Raw genomic sequence first — 19,312 nt, forward strand, 5'->3', positions numbered from 1 at the left:
GGTTTGGTCCTGGGTCCTCTCCTGTTTGGTATCGACTTCTCTGAAGTCCAGGTCAACACGAAGGGACTCTGGCTGACAAAGTTTGCAGACAATTGCAAGTTCGGAGCTATTATTAACTCCCCAAGTGATGTTGACATCCTATAGAAAGGCCTTACTGTGACCAATGACTGGTGTCTGAACCATGGCCTTAAGCTCAATGCCAAAAAATGTGTCGTCATCCCCTTTGGGAAAATCCCGGTTTCCATGAATTACCACATCGATGGTAGTCCACTGAAAACAGAAGACGTTATACGAGGTCTGGGAACACAGGTTGACAGCAACCTCTCTTTTGATCACCACATTGCCACTGTGGTCAGAAAGTCCTTCTATGTGGCACATCTCATTATTAAGGGTTTTGCATCCAGAAAGAAAGAGGTCATTGTCTCCTCTACTCTTCCCTCATTAGGCCAATCTTCTAGTACAATGCCCCATTTGGCATGTACCTCATTAGACACCTGCAACAACTGGAGAGGCCGCAAAAGTACCTCACAAAAAGGATCCTAGGCCTTAAACACTAGTCCTATATGGACAGACTCAAAAATCTCCAACTATTCTGTGTCTCATGTCGCCTACTTAAAGGCGATCTCTGCTTGACTTACAAAGCCATGTCTGACCCAGCTCTGTTAGAAATGCTACATCTAAAGATATCCCAATCCCTCCCCACCACATGCTCCAGAGACCTCAACCTCATTACCACAATTAACAGAACATGCTGGAGGAACAGGTTCATAACCCAGAGACAGCCCATGCTATGGAACAGACTTCCCATATATGTCAAGCAGAGCACCTCACTGCCCTCTTCAAGAGAAATCTTGAAGAGTGGATGGGAAACAGAAAATTCACACTGGGGATAACACCAGTGGCTCTACTTGACAGAGGCACTAGGAACTAAGGTCGGGTGGCGCTATGCCTATGCCAGGGTAATCCTATGGCTAGGCTTGTAAAGGTCCCAGGGCCATTAGCCTCGTACACACCTATGAACCTGTGTGCAATGCATTTAGTTCTATCCCAGTGCTTTCCAGTTAATATTCATTTGGTGACATTGAACAGGCACTGTAGTTTGGATGTTATTTGTTATGCTTGTATTGGAATTTCAAATCTTAATATTTACACATGTTTTGAGAAACAGAAGTTTGGTTATTTTTTTTCACTGTTGTGCAACAGTACTGTACGACCAACAGGGAAATAGGATGTTGTATTGCACTTCTTGGCAAAGGATTGTTGGACTGAAGGTAAAGCAGTGGAGCTTGGTAATGGTGTCTGCTTTGTATGAAGGTAGAAGGTGAAATAGAAGCTTTATTAGTAGTTGCACTCTATGTACTTACATTTTTCATGTGTAACCCAGTTAGAACTGCCAGTGCTGTAGTCCTGGGCATTATCATAACATGGATAAAGTACTAATTATGACCCAGGTGACACACGTTCAAGTAGGGGTACAGGGGATCCTGTCTGGGGACAGGGGGAATGAGTGGTCAACACCAGCTTGTCCATCCTGGAGGAAGAGATGGTCGTCAGTTTGGTTGTCTACCACCAGGAAGTGGTAGTTTATCTCTTTCCATGTATAAAGTACTCTCTCACATCAGATGGTTTTCTGAAGAAGTTCTGTATTAAATGAACAAAAGTGCTAAAGATAATGTCTCTGGGTCGTATTTTGGTACTCTCTCACATCAGCCACAGTGTGGTCAAGGAGTGAGGGCATCAGGGATTTTGAGTACTTTCTTAGTCTGAGGTGAGTTGCAGTACATTCTTAAAACATGAATGACTCTGGTCCAGGAGGTGAACCCAGAAAGTGTTGGGATGAAGACAGTCCCCTGCCTGTCAGGACCCATGAACAGAAACTGCATATAGGAGCACAAACTCTTCCATGGCTGACTGGATGACAGTCCTCTCTGCTTAGATCTCTCTCCCCCATTTCAGCTCTGTAGGAGCAAAGTGCTGGGGACTGGTGGTATACAGTTCGTGAGGAAGTGGGCTGATGATTGGCAGGTGTGGAAAAGGAAAAGCTTTTAGCAAAAAAAAAAATTAGTAATGTAGTTTGAGCTAGATCATATTTATATCAATTGTCTTAGGCAGAATGGTAAATTACAGTTGATTAAACTCACTTTTAGGCTGATGTTTTGTGCATTTGTGAAGATAATCCTCCTATTGGTATCACCACAAGGTTTATAGTAATTAAAAATGTAGTGGACTGTATTGTTAAGGGTATTGTAAAATGCTAAACAGTGCATTGCAGGCTTGGCATAAAAATATGTATTTATACTAGGCTTTTACAGGACAGCAAGGCCAATGTGAAAAACAAGATCTGTGTTTCTAAAGCCAGTAACATAAAGTATAGGCCACTGCACTGGAAAAGCTTTGTCAGAGGAAGATGGAAGCTTAATTTGCTGAAAAGGACAGCAATAGCAACAGTAGAATGCACTGAACTAGCTTGATGAGTACTTTTATGTATCTTTTATTTTCTTATTGGTTAAACAGATAGGTGAACCTATCCCAAACCCTCTTCAGCCAGGACCTGAGGCATCCAGCTTCGAGAGAAAAATTGCACAGGACACTAAGGATAATCACAAGGCTTTCTTTAGTTATGTTAGGAACCTGGGTGGGAATTCCCAGATATGCTCAGAATTAGTCCAAAATAACAAAAAAATACAGCAAACCCACAGACATTGCCAACATCCTAGCTGACAGGTTCAGTGCAAACTCCCCCCCCCCACCAAAAGGGCAAATATCTATCCCAGCAGAGTGCTGCCCCCCTGACATCTCAGATGCTCAGGTAAGAGCCGCCCTCTCCAAAGCCAAAAACACAGCATCAATGGGATGAGACGGTGTCCCGGGCTGCGTCCTACATGAACTCCCAAGAAGAACTAAATCCAAACATAAAACTACTGTTCAGTCTCAGCCTTACTATAGGATATGTACCCAAAGAGTGGCGTACAGCAACAGTGGTCCCTCTCCACAAAGGTGGTGCTTCAATGGATCCTGGAAACTATCGCCCCATAAGCCTGACTAGCTTGGTCTGCAAAGCTATGGAAAGGATCATCATGGACCTCATAAATAAAGATATTGGGGATGTACAGACACTGGATCCTACCCAGTTTGGCTTTGTTAAGGGCAGATCCTGCCTCTTAAACCTGGTTGATTTCTTTGAAACAGTCACCAAGGCCATTGACGAGGGGAAGGTGGTCCACACAGCCTACCTGAACCTTGCAAAAGCCTTCGATACAATACCCCACTTGGGCATTATAGATAAGCTCACCAGCTTAAATATAAACCCATATGTCATTAGATGGGTTGCAAACTGGCTCAAGGACAGAACCCACCATGGTTAGAATTGATGGAGCCATGTCAGACTCCAAACCAGTTAGAAGTGGCGTCCCACAGGGCTCAGTCCTGGGACCTCTCTTGTTCAGTATATATTTCTCGGAGGTACAGGCTAACACGGATGGACTGTGGCTGACCAAGTTCGCAGATGACTGCAAACTGGGCGCCATAGTTGACTCTCCAGCCGACACAAGCATCCTCCAAAAGGGCCTCATAGAAACAGACAGCTGGTGCCAGAGCCATGGCCTCAAGCTAAATGCCAAACAGTGTATAGTCATCCCCTTTGGCAAAAACAAAGTGCCCACAAATTACCACATAGGTGGTAATCCATTAAGTACGGAAGAAGTAATTAGGGACCTGGGGACCCAAGTTGATAGCAATCTCTCATTTGACAACCATGTGGCCAAAGTGGTTAGACAAACATTTTATATACCCCACCTAATCATGAAGGGATTCACATCTAGATCAGGGGAGGTCATCATGCCTCTACTCATCCTTCATCAGGCCCATAATTGAGTACAATGCCCCTTTTGGGATGTACCTTACCAGACACCTGCAGCAACTGGAAAGACCCCAAAAGTACCTCACCAAGAGGATCAAAGGGCTCAAACAGATGCCATATGCTGCCTGGTTAAAGAAACTCCAGGTCTACTCAGTGGCATACTGCCTGCTCAGAGGCGATCTGTGCCTGACGTATAAAGCCATGTCCAACCCGGAATTAATGGACATGCTGCACCTCAGAAAATCCAAATCCCATCGAGCCACGCGCTCGACAGACTTGAACCTCAGCACTGAAATAAATAGGACATGCTGGAGGGACAAATTCATAACCCAGAGGCTCCCTTCACTCTGGAATAAAATCCCAGTCCAGGTTAGGCAGAGTCCCTCATTGACTCTCTTCAAGAGGAATCTTGATGAGTGGATGGGAGATAGCAGGTTTACCCCAGGTATCATTTCTGTGTCCGTGTTAGACAGAGGCACAGTATACTAACCTCGAAAAAGGGCATAGCAAAATTCATTTAAAATGGGTGGCGAAAGCCAAACACACTCTGGCTAGGCTTATAAATGCCCTAGGGCAGATAGCCTAGTATGAACCTATGAACCTATAAGCACAAGAGCGAAATAGAACAGGCAGTGTCAAACAATTCCAGTGAGATGTGCACAGATGTGCATACACACACACACACACACACACACACACACACACACACACACACACACACACACACACACACACACACACACATATATTTCAGGGCAGGTGTCTTTCCCATCAGTTTGTATAATATTGATTAGATACTTCTGGCTAGAGTGGCAGGGAGTGGCATGGAAACTGCTGTAAAGCATTCTGGTTTAAAAAAACAACCTCTTGTACTAAGTCAGCTGTAGAGGTCATCAATACGGCTAAACTGCATGTGAAAACCATCTTAGTCAGCAAAGTTAAAAATAATAATATGCTATGTTTGAGTATTTACTTGTCAGGCTTTGCCCTCGTGACCAAACCACACCAACCGTGGGTAAATCCAGCATTACCCACACCCAGCCATGGGTTATTGCTTAATTTCTCTACACACATGCACACAATGATCAAGGTAATGAAGTGAAACTTCATTTTCTTTTAAATTTTCTAACATAATAAGCCCACAGGACACAAGTTTCCCTTTTCAGAGGTGACCTAAACAAGGTCTGCTGATGTGACTTAGTCAGTCAGTAAGTTTGCAGTTGGAAATGAAAGGAATCAAACCCCTAACTAAAGGATGAAGAAGCTCATTAGTAACCTATAGCCTTAATCCTCTCACTGACACTGCCAGATATTTTACTACTTGCTTGTTATTTTTAGTGTTAGCAAATACAGGCATGTAATAATAAAAAAAATGTTGTTTGTAAGTGAGCTTCTTCACCTGTCACTGTAAACTGTGGTCTCCCTTCAGCATGTTTGACTTTTAGAAAGTATTAGTTTATTGGCTTCCATCCATTATGTCTGTAACCCCTGTCTGACATTTTCTAAAGCAGTGAGTTAATTTCTCAAGCATTTTAGATTCCTCAAAAGTACAGCTTTGCTAATTTGTTTGTATACATATATCATTTATATAAATATGTATTTTATATATTTAAGTACGTCATATGCTTTTATCGTTCCTATAAAACTAGTTTTCCCGTGTGTGTGTGTGTGTGTGTGTGTGTGTGTGTGTGTGTGTGTGTGTGTGTGTGTGTGTATAGATGTAAGTATACAAATTTCATTGGCCATATGTAAAGCAATATAATACCTGCCAAACAGAAGACAGAAAGAAAAGTATACAAAAAAGTAAAAAAAAAACCCAAATCAAATGAAAAGACATACAGACATACGCTCGTAGTAACTACAATTATTGTGGCAAACTACAGTGGATAGTACTACATAATGTTTTAACCTAATAATTCTTAATACTCAGTAACTTCTTAGGTGTGACGGATTTAACAGCAACTCGTATATAAAACCTTTAATGGTAAACACACAGACAGCAAGGTACTTTTATTAAAATAATGCAGCACAAATGCAGGGCTACTTATGCAAGTAGCTAAACCCAACTAATAATTGACAAAAACATTCAGCTTTGTGACATATAGAGATACGGCTCATCAAAATGAATTAACAGAGCTGTTGGTTATTTGCAACTTTCTACATATGTATACATTCACGTTCCAGAAATGGGTAGATGTGAAGCAGCTTACTTTTCATGGCTGTGTCTGCATACTTCAAAGTGAGAAGGGAGATGGGGGGCACAGATGTACCAGAACAGCAATTCTCTTAAAGTTAGAATCAGCAGTACAGAATATGAAAAGTCCTAGTGATGTCTTGCAACACAAAATGCTCTGCTGTGACACTTAAAAGGGAAAGTTTGCAGATGGAAATCTGTGCAGTAAAAGAAACTGTTTTTCAAACAGAAACACACACTAATATGTGTGATGTGCACATGTACATGTGTGGTTCATAAGCTTGAATTAACACCCACTGTTTTTAGTTTTCAAAGCCAAGGTATCACAACTCATTGAGCATGCTTTAGCAACATTTTCCTGTAACACTGTACTGTTTTCTGTGCATTCACTGTGGTCACTACTGTTTTTTTAAAGACTTACCAATAATAATTCAATGGACTATAAGTAACATTTTTCTCAGTACTGTAGGTCTATAAGCTGTTGATACAAAGACAACATCTGTGGTCATTTTTGACAGTAACAGCTTATTTTCTGCTGTTTTTCCTAGCGTTGTTTGTTTTACTTTAATTGCTGTTATATGTTGAAGTCTTGCTGTCTGCTACGACTCGAGTACTAATTTGCTGCTTCCCTTCACTTCTCTCCCCAAGAATTACTCAGTTTTTAAGAAGTGGTCGAATAGTTCCTCTTATGCCACCCTAAAATCCTTTGAGTTGATCTACCATTCTGTGCCTAAGGACAAATACCATATCTGCACCTCTGCCTCACCAAAACCATCCTGTCATTTATCTGGAAAACAACTATCTAGCATCTCCCAAAGCAGTCAAACTCACCCATGGTTCCCACTTTCAGCCCACATCTAGCCTACCTGCACTAGTCAAAATCCATAACAATCAACTTACCCAGTACATGCAGTAGTATAACTTCTCCCAAAAACAATACAGGTTCTGGTTTGGCTGCAACATTATGACCATCCTGTGGTCACTCACAAATAACATTCTGCAAAATATGGACAAAGATTATATTACTGGAGCCCTTTTCATTGATCTTATTAAAGCCTTTGAGGTAATTGACCCCCCTCCCCCCGTCCTACTAAATTTTCTTAACAGAAATTGAGATGATTAGCAACAGCTCCTTAACCTGGTTCAGGAGCTTCCAAGAGAATAGACACTTCAGAATCAAGAGGGTCAACTTTGTCAGGCACAGCCCATCTTCTAAAAGGGGTCCTTTAAAGCACCATTTCTTCCCTTCTGTTGTCTGTCCTCATTTACAAGACTTCCGACAGCTTCCACTTCCCATTTTGTGTTGATGACATTGCTGATTTACAGATCGAATACATCCCACCCTAAAATCCAATTACAACAAGTTCAGTATTGGTTAACACAAAACAAACTACATTGGAACTTCTAATAGACTGCCCAACAGACTTCAACATTTCTGTCATAAACAATACCAGTATTGTAACCACTACCTCCTTTAAATACCCAGCACTCTGGCTCGGTCAGTCACTAAACATATGCACCCACACAGATAAAACCAGATGAAAAATAAACTCGCTTGAGACCATAACATCTATCTTTTTCTTTCCTCTCCCACCAGATCAGCTATTGGTAAAGAATTGCTTCAAGCTCATTTAGAGTATGCACTCTCCATTATTGCAGCTACTTCAACAGGTAAGTAACTAAAACTTCAAACCATATGTAATTCAATTTATAGAGTCATTAATAACGCGCAAAAAAAAAACATGTGTTTGTCTGTCTCTTACAAAGGCAAAATGGCTCCCCCCATTAAACAAAGATTCAATTTTCTACTTGCCACCCAACTATTCTAACTGCCCCTCTTTCTGCCAAACTCTAGCACTCCATCACAAAAACTCTTCTTACAACCTTTGCAACCAGTCACAAAGTGCACCATCTCTCTCTACTCCTAGATCCTTACTCCAGTCTACTAGATTTTCCTTCTCCATGCATGCTCTCTTCCTCTGGCAGTCCTTCCCTCAGTTCCTCATGGAAAATTCCAATTTGTTTAAGTTTAGAAAGAAACTAATTATCTTCAAAAGCAAGCCAGGTACTCCTGTCCCCAAAGGGACACATCACCTAAGGGTCTCACTACCAGCACTCTGTCCTTACCATTCTGTACCTATGTCTATAATATTTTACCTTTTTTGATCTTCTGTCACATTGCAGGAGTTGCTTTTTACTTTATGACCTTGTACTTTTTGTATGTTTGCATACGTTGCATATCCTGTACTGTTAAATATATGCTTATTTTTGCTCTCTGTGTACCGCTGCATCCATTGTTTGATACTTGTTAATATTTTTTCACTCGTGCTTCACCTGCGGATCTCTCATCAGTGCACAAGCAGTAAGTTTTAACACCAGCTAATGATATTTCACAATATGGAGTGAAACCATACCAGAGACCTTTCCTGTTTGCCTTTACTCATCTCATATGTTTTCTTGCCTTTGGCATGAAACAAACCTGGGTGTCAGTAGCCTGACAGTGGTCCATGCCGACCCTACATTCTGTGGCTGTTTCATGTTATCCTGCTTCCCAACTGAATGCCTGCTTTTGAAATAATATGTATTTCTCCCACCCACCAGTCTTAGCCCATGACTCAGAAGGAGGCAGAAGCCTGCAGGATTATTCTAGGTTAGGTGGGCCATAGGAGGTTTATCAAAGCTTATAGCCAACTACTAAGTGAATTGTACACATTACAAACTTACTGATTCTTAGAAAATATTTTATTATAATTAACTGTTCCTGCTATCACTGTAATAGAGTCCTGTCAGATTTTTCACTGATTACAGCATTATGTGATAGAAACAGATGGTGTTGTTTCCTTTTATGTTTCTCAGTTTTGTTTGTGTGCCCACTACAGCGTCTTATAATTTCTTTGTCTTTTTTGCTCAATCAGAATTTCAGTTCATTGTAGTAATGCAGAAGTGGGTCTGAAGTGCACCCAATAATTAGCTTATTTGTATGACCCACTCCCCAAATGACATTTGCAAGATATAATATGGAAGAAGCTCTAGAGTAACTTTAGTGCTGCGGAGATTGGGACTGAAAATTATGATGTGACTAGATGCAAGCTGATTGGCCCTACAAAACACTGATGTAAAGAACTTTGCACACTGGTAGTAAGTCTGCAGACAGCTTGCAGATATAGACTTCTGACTTAATCATTTTAAAGATACACAGAGTTACACTGGTTGCCTGTCTTACACAAACACCAATTTTTTTTTTAGTTAAGAGATTCCCATTTAGTGAATGCTGAGTAAATAAGCCTCTTTCATTAACCTGGTTAAAACTGTGGTTCAAGCTATGGTTTTTAACTTGGTCCAGGATTTTCTGACCTCAGAGCAGACTGTATTAGTTAAGAGGGTGGTTGGGCGGTGTAAAGGTTCCCACATAAGTGTTGACACCCATTTGATTCAGACTGTAGCTTTGAGCATGTTCAACGGGATTCATGACACCTCATTAACGTTTATAGAAAGTTAAATCCCTGACTACTGCACTGCTTCGCACACACTGAGTGTACATTCCACCCTCCACTCATTCTGTTTTTCTTCAGTGGTACTATGGAAAGTAGCATTACCACCAAGTATTCTCATCTACTGTAATCTGGGCATGGTAAAGTCCTGTCCAAATACACTCACCCGTAATCCTCACAGTGCAGGTCTTGGAAAGGAATGCTTGCTTTGCGGTTTGCTTGCCTTATGTTTCACTAATTATTATATATATATATATATATATATATATATATATATATATATAATTTTTTTTTTTTTTAACTGGGAGGCAGGTCCCCCATAACTCCTCACAACCACTGTCCTCATATATACCGACTCCATGGTCACACAGTCACGTATAAAATAGTAAAGTCCCACAAATGGCATCATATGGCAACCAAGGAGTTCAGCACTACAAAGCTGAATTCTGCGAGTTTAATGCTGTTCGCTCATGTGATTCATCCCATTAGAGTCAGTTCTCTCAATTCTCACAAATGAAAGTTCAAGCCCGGTGTGTCAGCTGGAGTGACAAAACATAAATTATTAATTTAAGGAAGCAAGACATGTGATTCATCCCATTAGAGTCAGTTCTCTCAATTCTCACAAATGAAAGTTCAAGCCCGGTGTGTCAGCTGGAGTGACAAAACATAAATTATTAATTTAAGGAAGCAAGAACAGAAGCAGGGGTTGGGAGAACAGTGATCTATACAGAAAGGGAAGGGTAGAATAAAGTGATGAGAGCATACTTAATCTGAGGATGCGAGTCAAAAGCAACTTCATTTTTAATGAGTTTTGTTGGTAGTGTTAGTGGCTCTGGGCTCAAAAGAAAGTACCAGGAAAAAATATTGGGATGACTGAAATCATCATACAGTTACAGATGCACAGTTAAAGTAAAAATAGACAGAGATGATCGGAGGGGGTGCTCGTGAAACAACAAACCAAAGCAAGGGTCAGTAAGACAGCTGGAGTTCTGCATCTGGAACAGTTCTCAGTGAATGATGAGAGTATTGTTGTATATCCAAACTGATACACTATCACATTAATTAATTAGTATTAACATCTTTACGTAAAGCTTTAGCCTTGAATAAGAATTACTTGAATACCCATCACAAACAAACAACAACTTTATTAACAACAGGAAAATCAATGCTCCTCCTTGACAGTAAACCTGCAAGCCAGTCTAAAAACTTTGGACCAATAACTTGCCTTCTGACGATGTACAAAGTATGTACTGGAATGTACGCAGACAGAGGTTTTAGTCATTTTGAAGACAATTCATTCATAGCAATAGAACAAAAGGGGAGTAAAAGAAAGTCATGTGGAACAAAGGATCATGTGTTGCTAAATAAAGCCAAAATGGAGAATTATAAAAAGGGGAAGACTCCTAAGTATGGCATGGATAGATTACAAAAAAGCATTTGACAGCATTTCACATTGATAGACAAAGGAGTACTTACAGATGTATACGATACGACCTACATTGATCAGTTATATTACAGTCATCAGGAAACACTGGCAATTCACTTTACAATTAAGACATGACAAACGACAAATTATTATCCTAAGGATAAAAATTCAAATCAGGATATTTCAGGGCGATTTGTCTTGCGTTTAACCCATTAAGCTGTCTACTTAACAGATTAGGTCATAGATACAATTTGGTTCACAGAAAACAACTAAGTGTAAAGACTTAACTTCTTTTTGTGGATAATCTAAAACTGTATAGTTCATCAGATGTGGAGCTGAAAGCACAGCTAGAAGTGGTCAAAACTTTTCAGATGATATAAGAATATGTCCTTTGGTCTTGATAAATGTGCAAAAGCAACCTTTAAAGAAGGAAAGCCGTAGCACCAAGAAAATATCAAGATTGGGACAAGAATGTGATATAAACGAACTTGAGCAGGAGGGAGTATGGACTTCCACTAAAAATGGGCTCTGTTCCAGTCAGACTTTCCTGGTTAACAAATGTTAAATAAATAAATATGTGAGAATTGAAAGGATCAATTTACCATGGTAGAGGGCCTCTTCACGGAAAGGTATAATAATGTGATAAGATTGTTGCACTGAGGTTTGGGTAAGTATTACAATGTAGAATTAGGAAAGAAGCATTGGAAACATGAACCACAAAGCATTATAGAGATTGATGAACTGTACATCAGATTGGATCAGCCATTACCAGCAGTTCAAAAAATAGATGAAGAAAACCAGATATAATAGTCCATGAAAAAAAAAAAGGCAAAAGTAGAATTGTTCTTTGTAATCGCTACACAAATAGATTACAGTGTCTCACATACAGACAGACACAAAGTAATAAAAGTATCAAGATTTGTAGGCAGAAATGAGAGTGATGTGGAGGAAAGATACCCAGACAGTTCCAGCAGTAGTAGGAGCAATAGATTTAATAAAAACTCATTTACAGTCATATTTAGATATGCTACCAGTACATGTAACTCTGTATGAATTGAAGAAGGAGTCAATTCTGGGTACATTGTAGGTGCTGCGAAGAGCACTTTTGGCTAACATCAAACATTGAAACAGTATTAATTTCATGAACTTTAAATATGCTGTAACTTAGGAATGGGATCCATGCTCCTTATAGTATTAGATACCAAAAAGATTTGGAGAAATTAAACCAAGGGAGAAGAATGTTCTTAACAAGACCCACAAGGCACAAAATTCTGTCTGACAGAGAACTAGTCAGAGCCGGATCCAGCAGTAGGCGACATAGGCAGCCATCTAGGACCCTGTGGCTATGGGGGCCCACTCTGGCTAGAAGGCTTCAACGTATAAAAAATAATACTTCTTAACACCACAGTGGTGGCATCTTCTGATGTAAGCCTATTCTGTACTTGCACGTGGAATTTATACTAGCCATTACATTTGGAGAGAAAGTGTGAGAGTCCTTGTATAATTTACACTAGAAGTTGCAATGTTTCTGTATGAGAGAGAGTGTGTGTATGTGTATGTACAGTATGTGTGTATGTAGTTTAAACTAGCCATTCTGTTTGAGAGATAGTGTGTGTGTATTGCTGTATGAGGGAGAAGGTCTGTTTGTGTGTGTCTGTGTGTATTGCTATGTGAGAGACTTGGTTTCTGATTAACTGCAACTAGACGGACAGACAGACATCAGCAAACACAACATTGTCTATAACAAGATAGCAAGATTTATCTGAGAGCAGCCCATGACATGCACCACTGTGCCATTTTTGGACAGCTTGACTGCCTGGATCAAACTGTCAGGCTAACTTATGCCCTTCTCCAGCTAGATACCCCCACTGTGTCTAATCTCTTCATATTGCCCCCCCCATCCTTGTATACTTCCAGAACCTCTCATCTTTGTGCTCCTCCACTTGCCACAAAACTGGAAACCATAGCTTCTCTTGTGTCATAACCACAATACCCAGACTAATCAGAGAACTGGGTTTCATCCATACCATCAAAACTTCTTTATGAGTGCTTTGCCTTCTGAAAGCAGATGTGCACATTGCCAAACAGTACAGTAGTTACCCACAAGACTGAGCATTCTGTCGTAATATTTGTGGTCTGTTCTACTGCCTGTTTGTGTCCTACTGATGTTGAAAACAGTTGTACTGGTACTTGTGCATCTATATCTGCCAGTCTTCCAGCCCCCAGTCTCCCCTAAAAAAAGCCAATGGGTTACTGGGATTGCCAAATTAAAAAGTTTCCAACAAACAAGCAAACTTATCAAACAAATTCAACAAACCACAGAAAGAAAAAAATACATTATTGAAGGACATTAAGTGTAATGGTACCTGAAAACAGTTGTGTTGTAGGATTTATAAAACTCGTGCCGCACAGTGATAAAATGTTAATAAGCACGTCACAGGACTAGGATGAACTATAAATGCTTCTGCTGAGAAGTAGAGCAAATCTGTGTATGTATATGCGTATTTGTTTGCCTTGAGTTTGGCAGCCTTAATTTGCACTGAAACACACACAAGCATAATTTAGAAATACACTGCGCCTTTTTGTTTTTGAGATGTGACATTTGGTGACTACTTTTAATATCGCTTTCTTCACTGACAAGTTAGGTAGGTAATACAATGAGGGCTGTCCGTGCACGCTTTTGCACTTTGGTTATTTATATGCCCTTTGCATATACGGTGTATGTCTGCATTTCTTTGTACTGAGTGAAGCTTTTTGCAAAAAATGAGAATTTCTGACACCCACCCCACCCTTCAGAATACTCATAGCCTTGAGAACCACATGTCCAGCAGGTTTGCAAACTTTGTTCTCAAGCCTACCATTTCTTTTTCTCATTGACATGTTCATATGCTCAGATGAAGTCTTTATTTTCAACATTGAAGTGGTTCCATCAAACTGTAATTAGGTTGGCTATACCCAAGTAGCTGTGGGTAGGAGGCAGATGGTGGTCACATTCTCCAGAATGAAATGCCAAGTAGGTTCATAGCATTTTCAACTGAACTGATAAAGCATTTCTCATTCAGTACCCATGGCTTTCAGCAAATGAACTAGTCACTGAAAACAGATGTCACCATGCACATAGTGTGCATGCAACCAGAGTACACCGGCATGCAGTAGCTGAGTAAATGTGGATTTCACATCCCAAACAAAACCGCAGCCACATAGGCATCTCACCTGCCACATTATTATGGCTGCACCCCCTCTCTATAAAATTGCAAAAACTGACTGTCCAGTCATTACTTGAAGTAACTAATGCTTAATGCTTCAGCTGAGCTAAGTACATCCATACGGACAGCAGACTCATTAAATCAACTTAATTAACGCTTTCTTTGCAGCAGGTTGTTTAACCTGACTTTTTTGTTTGTTTTTCAGGTAAAACAGAAAAGAGATACTGTTAAACAATCTAAAGTTATATAACAGAAGATAAATAAACTGAAGAAATTTGGCTGGGTATGCATTCTTTGGGAATAATCCTTCTAAATGGAAGTAATGCACGAAATGCATTTGTCTGATACCAGTTTCTGAAAGTAGAACTGCAGCACTGCCCAAGCCTATTAGCTAGTTGTACTAAAAGAATACAAGCAAAAAAATAACATGCCTTTGCTAAGTCTTTGGTGACTACCAAGCTTCTGCCTACCTAACTGTCCCATTCATTCCTCTGGGAGGCAATAACATCTCATTCATTCCTCCTTAGGGGAGGGGTGAGTGGCAGAAGTGGTGTTATCATCATATTTGGGGACAAGTTTTTTTTGCCCTTTAAGCCTTAATGCCCCTGTGTATTCCTAGTAGTATGCTACAGGATTCTGCATACAGTGGGCCTTAATGAGGGTATAGGTTCATAGGTTTATACTAGGCTATCTGCCCTAAGGCATTTATAAGCCTAGCCCAGGGTTTTTGTGGCTTACGCCACCCCTTATGTTAAAAAATACTGTGCCCATTAGTTTGTTGTGCCTCTGTCCAGCAGTGACACAGAGATGATTCCCGGGGTAAACCTACGATCTCCCATCCACCGGTCAAGATTTCTCTCTAACAGAGCCAGCGAGGTGCTCTCCCTCACATGGACCGGGATTTTATTCCACAATATAGGGAGTCTCTGGGTGACAAATCTATCCCTCCAGCATGTCCTATTTATATCCGTGCTAAGGTTTAAGTCGCTTGCTCTAGTGGATCTGGTAGATTTGGATTTTTTGAGGTGGAGCATGTCCATTAATCCCGGGTTGGACATGGCCTTGTATGTCAGGCACAGGTCACCTCTGAGCAGACGGTATGCGACTGAATAGAGCTGGAGTTTCTTCAGTCTGGCAGCATATGACAGATTTTGGAGTCCCTTTATCCTTTTGGTGAGAAACTTTTGGGGTCTCTCCAAGGTGTCGGGTGAGATACATCCCGAATGGGGCATTGTACTCGATCATTGGTCTGATAATTGAGGAGTACAGGGGAACAATGACCTGACTTGATCTGGATGTGAATCCCTTCATGATCAGGTGGGCAATGTAGAAGGTTTTTCTAACCACTTTAGCAATGTGAGTGTCAAAAGAAAGGCCACTGTCAACCTGGGTCCCCAGGTCCCTGATAACCTCTTCTGTACTTAGTGGATTGCCACCTATATGGTAGCTTGGGGTTACCTTGTTTTTCCCGAAGGGTATGACTATACATTTTTTGGCATTTAACTTCAGGCCATGGCTCTGGCACCAGCTATCAGTTTCCGTGAGATTGTCACTCACTTCTATGAGTGATACAATTCCTTAGAAGGTTGTGCCCCCCCCCCCCCTTTGAAGCAAACACTCCAGGGAGTCTCTGGTCTTAGGTGTTGGACAATGAAAGGTTGTAGACATATGGTATGTGCCTGCCCCTTGAGAGAGGTGAGAAGGCATTTTTTCATCATAAACAACACACTACGTTTAAGTGGGTAAAGCTCTCCTCAATATATCAGCACAATCCCAACAGCAAAAAGGAGAGAGCACCACAGCTAGAGCAGGTCTATGCAATACAAACAACATTTAATTCAGTAGTAAGCGCTTTCACGCCCCAACAGACGCTTCTTCAGACTTCAGTGAATACCCAACATAACAACACCTACATTTGTAGACTTATACAAGCAATCAAACAATTAAGCAATAAATTCATCAATCGATTAAACTTATTTTAACCACTGATGAGTTTCTTAAGGAACATAATATGAAAACATAAATAAAAATGAACCATTTATATGAATAACTGATAGAAGGTCACAATAAAACTCAAAATATCAGCTAGCAGGTGCAGGCAAATTATTCAAATATATATATATATATATATATATATATATATATATATCAATAAAACAACACATAAATACATATATAAAAAAATAAAACAACACATAAATACATATATAAAAAACCTATCTTGCATATTTATCTATATATAAATATAAATATATGTATAAAACTATTTAGATAATACAAATCTGTAACTATATATAAAATGTATAAAAAATGAATAAAAAAAATATGTATACAAACACACACAAGTCATAGAAAAACTATATATGTGTATACACACATATATATATATATATATATATATATATATATATATATATATATATATATATATATACACAAATAAATACATTCATTCATAAACACTTTTTAAAAATTCACAGATGAAAAATGCAAATACATAAAAAATACACACACACACACATATATATATATATATATATATATATGTATATATATATATTATATTATATATATATATATGTATATATATATATTATATTATATATATAAGTATGTACACGTATCACTCAATGCTTCAGGGGTCTGTCCACCAGAAAAGGCATTAATGCAACCTTATCATTTAGTCCAAACCCCATGTCTGCCTGCAACCTAAGTATCCACCTTATTTCCCTTTGTTCTGTATAATTTTTTAAATTTCCTAGTCTATAAGTACAGGGTACTAACTCAATCACTAAAAACAAAAACGTATGCGTAGCATCATTCTCCAAGATGTGTCTAGCTAAGGCATTCCCGTTATCTTCCTTATTAATTGTGTAGATATGTTCCCTAACCCTGTCTCTATGTTCCCTAACCCTGTCTCTATGTTCCCTAACCCTGTCTCTTAATGTCCGGTTCATCATCCCTACATAGAAACTTGAACATTTAATGCAATATGCCAAATATATCAAATCCCTACTCATAGAGTCTGCATAATGCTGACGTCATGGAAGAAGGGACAACAACCAATGCAGGACCCAAGACTTTGTTAATCAGGCCAACTAAGGGCTACCTGCAAGCAGATAACCCAAATGTAATGACTGCAACAGTGAATACACTCAAACATCTACATTTACGGTAAGTGTACACAACTGTACTGTTTAATAATATATCTTTTCTAGGAATGAATACAGAGAGTACCCTTTGTAAATATGTCCTCCTCTTTGCCTTTTAAATAAGTAACTGTTCCAGCAGCACATATGTAGCCTGGAGCTCATTTAATAGTTTAAGGTAAAAGCTAAAAGCTAGGATCACAGATGGAGTTAAACTTGTGAAGCTGCCAACACAAAGTTTTGAGAACAGAGTGCTTGGACCAAAACATGTATGAAGATGCTGTATGCTGCGGTTACAAGTGATGGAACTTTTTTAAATAACAGTTTAGTGATACTTCTGAATGGATGACACGCATATCAATCTGATGTAATTACTAGAGCTTATCAAGTTGCCAGAGGAATGCACAGCCTGTTCATATACACAATAGTGCCAGCAGAAATGGAACAGAGCAGTTGATGGTATAAACATATGGTGGTACAGTAACTTGGAAAGCACGCTTAAATTTACAGTCAGTGGCTATACAAACTGCATTGCAAAATTAGCAGGAACTTCATGGCAGAGATTGAGATTCATGTTGTGGAATGTCTGGGACAACACAAAACTCCAGGCCATTAAACAGTCTACTCCTCCTAAACCTAAATATTAGAAGCATAAACAACAAAACATATGAACTACATACTCTAATCTGTCAGTACTCCCCAGATATAGTCAGTATAACAGAAACATGGCTAAAACCATCTACCCAAGATACCGAAATTCTACCACCTGGATATAGTATACTTAGGCAAGACAGACTAGGTAAAAAGGGTGGAGGCATTGCCCTGCTGTACAAAAATAGTTTATCCATAACTAAACTCGAGGTAACTACACCCCCTTTAGAAAAAGCAGAAATTCTCTTAGCTAAGCTTAAAATAAGTAACAGAAAAGCCATCAACCTAGTAACAGGATATATCCCACCAGGCAATAAATAACATCCCTATCATGGAGACATTCTTTCATTGGCTATCTCAATCCATGCCTCAAGAGACAACTGTATTAGGTGACTTTAATATAGACTGGCTCACATGCTCTGCTCAACAACCCACTAATCACATCAATCTTCATACCTTCTCTCAAGTAATCAAACAGCCCACCAGAATAGTCAAAAACAGTAAAAAAGAAAGTCTATTAGACTGGATTTAACTAAATAAAATGCCCTGCTCCTACTTAGGCGGAACCCTTCCAGACTCATTGAGTGACTATCAAACTATTTTCTTACTTAAATACAACTCCCATCACCCCTAAAGTCCTGTACTTCAAACAATTAGAAACAAAAAACACTTTAACCCCACTCACTTCAGACAAGAACTAAAGCTATATAATTGGTCTGCCCTTTATTACCTACCCTTAAACAAAGCTATTCAACACTTCAACTCCATCTTCTTAGATATATTAAATAGGCACGCCCCTGCAAGAACTACTAGAGTAAAGTCAAAACCAGTTCCATGGTTTACTAGGGAAACTAGGCAAAAAGTAGCTGAAAGAAATAGAGCCTGGACAACCCGGAGGTCCAATAAAAGCCCTAGTACACAGCAAGCCTACCAACAGATTAGGAATCTAACCAAAAAAACTAGTTATCCAAGACAAGAGAAACTACTCCATTACCCAGCAAATCCAACACATGAATAACCCTAAGAAATTCTGGGCAGGTTTAAACAACTTACTACACCCTGGTAAAACCTTTACCCCTCCCCCAACATCATGTTTAACAAAAGACAACATAGCTGAATCATTCAATACATTCTTTTACTGAAACTGTACAAGCTCTAGCCCAACAATATCTCACTGTCACTACAACAGGTGTCCCCACCTCCACTAACTACATGCCCACTTTTAAACTGCAACCCACCCCAACCTCCTACATAAGAAAACTGCTATCCCAGCTGAAATCCACAACACTAGGAATATATTCCCTCCCCAATGAATTTCTAAAACTGGTAGCAGCAG

The 19,312-nt window shown here is 39.6% G+C and overlaps 1 protein-coding gene across 1 annotated transcript in view; it reads left to right on the plus strand.

Annotated features, from left to right (window-relative positions):
* The window catches only part of NEDD9 (neural precursor cell expressed, developmentally down-regulated 9), a 240,101-nt gene that overhangs the window by 17,708 nt on the left and 203,081 nt on the right, over positions 1-19,312 (plus strand). The gene's annotated exons all lie outside the window — the stretch shown is intronic.

The sequence above is a fragment of the Protopterus annectens genome, chromosome 3.part0, assembly GCF_019279795.1.
Source record: "Protopterus annectens isolate FY-2018-M chromosome 3.part0, PAN1.0, whole genome shotgun sequence".
Lineage (NCBI taxonomy): Eukaryota > Metazoa > Chordata > Ceratodontiformes > Protopteridae > Protopterus > Protopterus annectens.